We start from the raw sequence: 10254 nt of genomic DNA, 5'->3' as shown, positions 1-10254 counted from the left end.
ATGGATACTGATAAAAGTGCAATGATTCCTGTTGTCCCCATTTGGTTCTTTGAGAGTTGAAGAGCAAATGTCTTTGGCTGATGCAGCTTTCAGAGAGTCATGGATTTCTTATATAGCAGCTGTGGAGTTGCCAAATGGACAGTCTTCAGGAAGTTTTGTTTCAAAGCAAGCTTTGCCTGTTTTTCAGATTTCTATAATAAATGGTGAAGTTATAGATATATACAAAGTGTGGCAATTGATAGTGACTCCCTTGGGGGGATTACCACATCTAAAATTACCATGTTAGTACATATAGAAAAAGAGACTTACTGTAACTTAACTTAACTTTTGAAATGTTGCCAATGACTGAAAAATGTTTGCATATGTGCTTATGTAAGAAGTTGTGCACTCCTTGTGTGCATTATAATTTTTAATTTTATAATATGATTTTTAAACAGAAGTTGAATATATAATTTTGAATGGCTGAGATGAACAGTGTTAAGCTTAAGGACTTTTTTCAAATGAATTATAATTCTCTTTATGATATTTTTATAATGCATGACTTGAGATATATCTGGAATGGTGCTTGGGAAGTTTGGGTTTCTTTAAAGTTTTTTAATGGAATTTTATAACACATTCTTAGTGGTGTTAACATTGCAGTAAATAGGGCATATGTGCTGTACCTTGGCCAACCAAAGTCTTGTTTTTTTTTTTGTGGGTCTTCTTTACATTTGATTCATGATTGTAATAATCAGTGTAACTATTTTTTGTATTATTGTGATTTATGTTCCTGAGTCCAAGAAAAAACTTGAAGAACTTTTTCCTAAATGAATTCAGTTTGTTCTAGTTAATAGGAAGATTGTTGTAATGTGTGAATAGAATTTTCACTTTAGAAAAAAGTGTGCTTGTACAAAAAACTGGGTACCTTTAAATGTGGTTCCTGTAGTCACTGCAAATGTATTTTAGAGGAGCACTGTTAGAGTCAACAACATTCTGGTAAATGCATCTTTTATTGCACATGCAGCTCAATGGGGGTCATATACTTAGCCCTATATAAATCTTGCAATTGTTTTTACATGGGGAAAACACAGAGGAGGTTCAGAGAACACACATATGAATTATCTCTAAATAATACAAATCATAATATCAACAATGCACTTTTAAAACATGTTTTGAAGAATCCAGGGCACTGTTTTGAATTTTTATGAATATATATTGTTACAAAAAATCCCATGGGAGACCATGGGCTGACTTGATAGAAACTAAAGAATTGAAATGGCAGATTAAATTGAATGCCTATTCACATCCACGTCTTAACAATAAAGTTTCTATTTCCAGTATTTTAAAAGTTTGATCTTAAGTTGTCTAAAATACCATCATGTTTATTTATATATCTGCTATTTTTATACTTCGCCTCATATTTGCATTTTTGCATGTATTTTCTAGTGTTTCCTATTTGACAAAGTCTCTATTGCTGCATTAATCAGTAGGGATGTTTCTGTCTCTTTTTAAGAAAAAAAAAACTTATCGTTTTCTTGGCTGTTTATTGACATGTGACTTAGCTTGAAGGGCTTTTTAAACATTAGATGATCTATATGTGAGCAATTCTGAGGAAGTCTTTGGTGTACACTAGACAAAGTGCTCAATTTTAAATAATAAATTTGTATTTAATGGTTTGAGGTGAGTCAGTTTCTCTACTCTGTTTCAGTATTTTGGTCAAGTACTATTTGCGATTCCTGATTTATCATAGAAAAAACATAAAGCTAGAGTATCTACTGATGTCAAAGTGCTGCAGAATGTTTTGTCTGATAGAAAGTTACAAATTGGTCCTTTTTTGGGTCATAGTTATGCTAGGCCTAGTCTGGTAATGAAAACTGATTTTTTTTCTATACTTAGATTGCCAAATTCTGTTTTCAGACAAATTTATTGCATGTCCTTTTTACAAATCATAAAGCTTTATATTTTTCTGTTGGAGTTAATTATAATATGATTCTAGATGGGAAGGGTATTAGCAGATTGAATAATTGGGTTTAACAAGTACAAAAACAAAGAATAAAAAGGTCACACAGATAACCATCTGGTTAAAAAACACAAAAAGACAAATCTAGCAAAGCTAGACTTCTAGTCGAGGGGTTTGGCTTTAATGGCCTGAAATTGTCCATAAATAGACTTAAAAATGAAAGTAAAAGAAAAAGTCATGAACATTCAGAATTGCCATCTAGCTGAAATACATTATATCCTTATAGGCTGATTTGCATATATCCCATGAGGCCTCTAATGCAAGAGGTTTAAAGTATCATAGTTAGAAGTCTAGCTTTGCTAGATTTTTCTTTTTGTGTTTAACAAATGCAGGAATGGAAATCTGCAGTGATTCATTTGTAGGTACAATATTTGCTGTTTAGTTCTTTTTCCTGATTCCTGGACTGAATTGTGACATATATTTTAAATAAAGTAAAGAAAGGATTATATCAGGCTTGAGAAAAGTTTGTTGAAACATCTTAAATAGAAATATGCTTTAAATGTTTGAGCCAAGAAAAATATGGGAGAGTATGACAAAAGAAAAAATGCAAATATTGTTGCAAAATCAGAGGTATGTAGTCAATTTGAAACTGATCCTATATTAAGTAAAATTAAAAAGAAGGATTATTTTTTTTTCTATAAGCCAGTTAAAAAAATACTGGGGGTGTTTCAGTTACTAAACAAAGAGAGTTACTTGCAGTTGTAGAAAACTATGCATCTAATGTTTTTTTCAGCAGTTACAGTGGCTTTGATGCAATGGTTAGTTAATAAGTTCTCAGGAAAAAATAACAGGTTGCAGAAAAAAATAATTTTGACCAAAGTGAATATGGTATTGAAGTCCATGAATTGCTGTGCCTCCCTGAGACCAGACTGGATAGATTATGGATCTCATAAGTCCTCATCAGACAAGCAAGCAAAATGATGTTTTATTATGTATTTTTAATTAATGGTTAGATTGTAGATATCTTATGTACAGATTTGTGATGTGATCATTTGTTTTCTTTTTATAAAAGGGGATAATCTTGAGTTAACAAATTGGAAGCCAGTTACTATAACAAAACTAGAGTATAAACTTAGTGTATTGTTTTATCCAACATTTTATGCAGAAATTTATGGTATTCCAGCAAAGGATAGTAAGGAAATGTTAGTTCTTTAATGTTAGTTATTTCTGCTACTAAAGATGATAGCTCAGTGGGCATTTTGGTGTCTTGTGACATTTTGAAAGCATTCTGGCAACTCGGCACCGTAAAAATCCACTGCCAATTATTAGCGGACCGGAGATCCACTGTGGTGACCCCAAACTTGGAAAAGCCAAAAGACTTTTTGATTTTGTCAATTATGAGAGTTTGTGGCATTTACCAACAAGCTCAAATATATGTGAGAGATGCAATTATATAGCCAAACTGGAGGCTGAGCTCTCTTAACCCAATACTAGCGCAGTCAGTCAGGAGGAGAAGGTAACCACACACACCACAAATCCAGTCTAACATAGACCTATCGCAACAGAAAACCAAACACATAAACACACAAAAACATACTCGGAGGCTCTAAATAAAAATCTGCCCAAGCAGCAGAGACCTCCAAAGCAGACATCCAAGCAACCACTACCCCACAACAATACCCACGTATCATATAGTTCACAAAGTGAGTGTGCCACACAGTCACAGCCCTTAAGGCTAAACAACACACCTAATACACTTGTAATAGGTGACTATTGTCAGACACACTGACATCCCACTCACCAGGCTGAACAAGGAGAAGGTCACTGTAAGCTGCCTGTTGGGTGCCAGGATCCGTCACATAACACAAGCACTCAGGTCACTCCAAAGCAAGTACAAATATGACTCCATCATTGTCCATGCTGGTGTGAATGACCTGAGACTTACCTCCCTGGACTACATGAATAGAGACATAGAGGAGCTCTCTGATCATGTAGCCCAGGCCAATATGACCCTTACCTTGAGTAGCATCTTACCCTCACCAAGAATGATGCCACAGTATAAAGACAAAATGATCAATTTTAACAATTGGCTAAAGTATTGGTGTCATTCAAAGGGGATCCAGTGTCTGTCGGCCTGGTTTGACATGCTCGACAAGCCACGTTGCTTCGCTAGGGACAGCTTGCACCTGTCACCCCTGGGCTTTTGAATACTGGCTAAGGCTCTTGCCACCCCCATAGCGCCTTTTTTAGGCAAGGCTCAAAAGACAAACCCACCTCCATAGACAACACAAAGAAAAAGAAACTAAGGGTAATGCTGCTCAACGCCAGAAGTCTAAACCTCAAGATGCATGCACTCGAGGCTCTCCTCAGTATGGAGAATATCGATATCTGTGCAGTAACAGAAACCTGGTTCAAGGCTCCCGAGAGCACCTCAGCACTACCAGGTTATACCTCATACCATGCTTTTCGGCCCCAAAACTCGGACCGAACCACAAAAGGAGGGGGAGTATCCATATTCATCAAATATACCCACACCTCCAGGTTAGTGGCACTGCATGAAGCATCGGAGACCATCCATGTGCAACTAACAGTGGGCAAAACCGCCTTTCAGTTTGTAGCCTGCTACAGACCACCCTCCCACTCGGCTTTCATGAGAACACTGGAGAATATGAAGGTCTCTCCAAACACCATTATATTGGGTGACTTCAACTACCCAAACATAGACTTGCAGCACTACTCAAGCCCCAACACCCTCGCCCAATGGTTCCTAGAATTTATAAACTCAAATGCTATGGAACAACTGGTCATCACTCCCACAAGAGGGGAAAACATATTGGACCTGATCATCACCAACATGGGGACTCTATGTTCCATACCAGAGGTATACCCCTCATTGGTAAGATCTGACCATAAATTAATCTCACTGGACATCCATATCCCATCCCCACCCCCAGCCAAGGAAACCATGTTGAAGAACTTCTCAAAAGCAAACTTTACACTTCTCAAAACCGAGGTGGAATCCTTCAAAGCTCCCGGGCCAGTGGAAAATACAGCCCAAACCGCATAATCCTTTACAAATGATTTCTATGGACACCTACGGGAATGCATGGATCGTGCTATCCCAAATAAAACCAAGACTCATTCCTCCAAAGGCAGGAGACCTGTCTGGTGGACCCTAGCCATAAATAAGCTGTACAACAGAAGGAGGAAGCTACTACATGATAGAGCAAATTCCCAAAAAGGAAAGGCATCTCTGATCAGTACTAGCAAGAAACTACGATCCCTCATAAAATCATCTAAGGCCAGCTTCGAAAGAAAAATTGCACAAGATGCTAAAGATAATCACAAGGCCTTCTTTAGTTATGTCAGGAACCTGGGTGGCAACTCCCAGATATGCTCTGAGTTAGTTCAAAATGACAAAAAATACACTGAACTCACAGACATTGCCAACATCCTGGCAGACAGGTTCAGTGCAAACCCCCCCTTCCCCCCAAAAGAGCAAATGTCTATCCCAACAGAGTGTAGCCTCCCTGAAATCACAGATGCACAGGTGAGAGCTGCTCTCTCCAAAGCAAAAAACACAGCATCAATGGGACTGGACAGTGGACCGGGCTGCGTCTTACATGAACTCCAAGAAGAACTGAACCCTCACATAAAGTCACTGTTCAATCTCAGCCTTACTACAGGATATGTACCCAAGGAATGGCGTACAGCAACAGTGGTCCCACTCCACAAAGGTGGTGCCACAATGGACCCCGGAAACTATCGCCCTATAAGCCTGACTAGCCTGGTCTGCAAAGCTATGGAGTGTATCATCATAAAACTCATAAACAAAGACATTGGGAACTTCCAAACACAGGATCCTACCCAATTTAGCTTTGTTAAGGGCAGATCTTGCCTCTTGAACCTGGTTGACTTCTTTGAAATAGTCACCAAGGCCATAGATGAAGGGAAGGTAGTCCACACAACCTACCTGGACCTCGCAAAAGCCTTTGACACAATACCCCACTCGGGCATCATAAATAAGCTCACCAGCTTAAATATCAACCCCTATGTCACAAGATGGGTTGCAAACTGGCTCAGGGATAGAACCCACATGGTCAGAATTGCAGGTGCCATGTCAGACTCTAAAGCAGTTACAAGTGGTGTCCCACAAGGCTCAGTCCTGGGACCTCTCTTTTTCGGTATATATTTCTCTGAGGTATAGGCTAACATGGGAGGACTATGGCTGACCAATTTCGCAGATGACTGCAAACTGGGTGCCATAATCGACTCGTCAACTGACACAAGCATCCTCCAAAAGGGTCTCACAGAGACGGATAACTGGTGCCAGAGCCATGGCCTAAAGCTAAATGCCAAAAAGTGCATAGTCATCCCCTTTGGGAAAAACAAAGTGCCCACAAATTACCACATAGGTGGTAATCCATTAAATATGGAAGAAGTAATTAGGGATTTGGGGACCCAAGTAGATAACAATCTCTCCTTTGACAATCATGTTGCCAAAGTCATTAGAAAGACCTTCTATATAGCCCACCTTATCACAAAAGGGTTCACATCTAGATCAAGAGAGGTCATTGTGCCCTTCTACTCATCACTCATCAGGCCCATAATTGAATACAATGCCCCATTTGGGATATACCTTACCCGACACCTTCAGCAACTGGAAAGACCCCAAAAGTACCTCACCAAGAGGATCAAGGGACTCAAACAGATGCCCTACGCAGTTAGGCTAAAGAAACTCCAGCTCTACTCAGTTGCTTACCGCCTACTCAGAGGTGTTGTTGGGATTGTTCAGTAATTTTGAAAAAGTTTTGAAAATGGTTCTGGTAAAAGAGATAGGGATATGTTCATTCTGATTTTTTGAAATATCTCTGTGCCTGATGTATAAAGCCATGCCCAACTCAGAATTAATGGACATGCTCCACCTCAGGAAATCCAAATCCCTTAGAGCTACATGCTCCAGGGATTTAAACTTCAGCACAGAAATAAATAGGACATGCTGGAGGGACAGATTCATATCCCACAGGCTCCCCTCACTCTAGAACAAAATCCCAATCCATGTTAGGCAGAGTCCCTCAATGACCCTGTTCAAGAGAAATCTTGACGAGTGGATGGGAGATTGTAGGTTTACCCCTGGGATATCTTCTGTGTCCCTACTAGACAGAGGCACAGTAAACTAACCTCAAAAGGGCTATCTTCTGTGACCTACTATACAGAGGCACAGTCAACTAATCTAAAAGGGTGTCGAAAGCCAAACACACTCTGGCTAGGCTTATTAATGCCCTAGGGCAGATAGCCTAGTATCAACCTATGAACCTGTGAACCTATGGTTTAAGTCCTAAAATATTAAAAGAATGTAAAGATATTTATTTTCATTCTTGGGCTAAGACAATTTTAAATGGCTTTTTTGGGAAACAGATTCAGTCGTGGAAAAAGGTATAGCAAGGAGGCTATTAAGGGTTTTTCTATTTCGGTTAATTATGAATGCATTTTTTCAGCATTGTCAATATTGTGTGTCAGCCCAGTGGACTGTTTTTTATTTTCTATCATTTCCCTTCCTAATTTTCTTTCTTATACAGATGACGCAACATTAATTGTTGAATCCGAACAAAAGTTAGATAGTGTTTTCTTAGTTTTAGTTTCTCTGTTAAAGATTTATGTTATAATTACTCTAAATGTCATGGTTTTGGAAAAAAAAATGTTTTTTCACTATTTCATTTTAACAGGGAATGAAATTTTAAGTATTAAGTTTGGAGGTGAATCTATTGTGATGACACAGGGGGATGTGTTATTAGAGAGGCTAAAATATTTGCTTCCTGAATGTATTTCTTTAAGATGTCTTTTAAAAATAAGACGTGTGTTAAATTTTTTTGTGTTAAGAAAATTGGCATATTTTGGGAAAGTTATTCCATTTTCTAAATCAAGGGAAAATATATTATTAGATAAAAAGATTTTGGTTTCTTTGAGGTTCTGGTTTAAATCCCATGAAATGGAATGTTAAGTGTAATGAAGGAGGTTTGGGGTTAATTAATCCTATCATTTTTCTAGCTTCTTGTCATTTACAATGGGTTTTGGCAAAAGTCTTTCTGGATCCAAAGACGTGGTTAGACATTTTCAGTGGGAAAAGTCTAGGTGGTTTTGGGAGGCTAGGTTACATAATAAACTGAAAGTTATTGTCATATTATCTTTTTCAGAAATATTATTGTAAACTTGCTCTGTAGAAACTTTATCAACACCAGTATTAAGTAGGAAAGCTATTTATGAAACTATTATGCATAACTGTTATGATAAGCCTTGGGCTGCTGTTGATAGGTATAAAAAAGTATTGCTGATAGGTATAAAAAAGTTTAAAGATGTTCCAGAACCTTCTGATTTTTTCTAGAGATTACTTTTGAACAAATTACTTGTAAAAGGCCCGACAAAATATAAAATTTATGCTCAAAGGCTGTGTAATATTTGTGAGGTATAAGAAATTTTTCATGCTTTTTGTGATTGTCCTAAGATTGTTGTTTTTTTGAAAACAGTGTCATACTCAATATAATTTACCTTTACTTATGTCTTTATCCCTGCATGTGATCTTATATGGTTATTATGGTTGTTATTTGAAAGGTGATATGGATTTTATAGATAAATGTTTATTGGGGACTTTATGGATGATTTGATTACCATGTGTGATGAACTGTTTAACAAAATATGGGATTGTTCAGTAATTTTGAAAAAGTTTTGAAAATGGTTCTGGTAAAAGAGATAGGGATATGTTCATTCTGATTTTTTGAAATATCTCTGTTTCTTTGTATATATGTTTTATTGTTTTATGAAGTGCTGAGTTTTTGATTCATGTGTTGTGTTTTTAATACAATTCAATTTGAGTGAACAAAATTTTAAATAAAATTTCCCTTCTCTTTTCTTGGGTGCTTTATGATCTTTTACATCCACCACCATCTGAGGCAGATGTGGCCTCATTTTAACATCTCATCCAAAGGATGGAACACTCAGGAGTGCAGCACCCCCTTCCCCACTTTATGCCGCAGTGCAGCATCATCAATCCATCTACCCAGTGTGGAAAAAAAAAACACAGCCTTCTGCATCAAAGTGGAGTATACTACCTGTTGCCCACTAACATTACTATATGAGTAAGGTGGGTAGACGGTCTTCCCCTACCTTAACCCTTTTGCTTAACTCTACACATTATGTCATTAACAATACTTTCCCTATCAATACTAAAACTCAAGACAAAAGGACACTGAACATACATTACAGCAAACATGCATAGCATTGGAGCTATCTCTTTAGCTAACTCTTACTCTAACTGTAAAACCCTGCATATATACATCAGCTGCTATATTAGTCTATATCAGTCTTGCACATCTTCACAACCACCACTTTTATTGCAACATTAATTTTCTTCCACGCATCTAGTTATCCCCTCACAGACATATATAAATATATATATATATACCTGAGTGCATACCTATATATATATATATATATATATATATATATATATATATATATATATATGTATATACACACACACACGCACACACACACACACACACACACACACACACACACACACACACACACACACACACACACACACACACACACACACACACACACACACACAGACAAAAGTTTAGATTAAGCTGAATGTACCTAGTAAGCAAGAGGCAAGCGAGGCTATGGTGATGTGAACTGAGAAAGATGGTAGTGGGAGGGACACTATTTTCAATCACAGCTAATTTGAGCTTGTCTATTTTCTTCATCCCAACTTTACTTCTTGAAGGCTTATGAAACTGAAGCAGGATATTGTTTTTCACTGAAAACATATCTTATCTTTAATGGTTCATAGTCAGTCAATTAATTATGGGCTCTTTACCAAAGACTTTTTTAACATTGCTGTCTAGGGCAGTCTAATAAGGCTATAAATGAACAACAAATGAGGTAGTCATTCATCAGGTTAATGATTATACTGCAATGAATGAGACAGGAAATGGCCATGGCTTCCTGGAACAAGCTCTATGGAGCATGAATCTTAGATAATTAATAGCAGAACAGCTGAAAGAACATGAGGATGAATAAGGACCGTAGTAGAGACCTGATTCTCCAAGCAACTACCCAAGTATTTATTATAATGGTCATCCCTGTAACAATTGGTAATTAGAGAATAAACTGTTGTATAGTACTAAAAGCAATCCATTAGGATTTGAATGTGTAACATTAAGAGGATGAGGTTATACATAGGTAGCTGACACCATTTCAGGGAAGATGAATCTTTCTTCAGCCCACTCTAATCAAATAGCATCATTCTG

The sequence above is a fragment of the Protopterus annectens genome, chromosome 2.part1, assembly GCF_019279795.1.
Source record: "Protopterus annectens isolate FY-2018-M chromosome 2.part1, PAN1.0, whole genome shotgun sequence".
Lineage (NCBI taxonomy): Eukaryota > Metazoa > Chordata > Ceratodontiformes > Protopteridae > Protopterus > Protopterus annectens.
Note: the sequence above shows the minus strand (reverse complement) of the source record.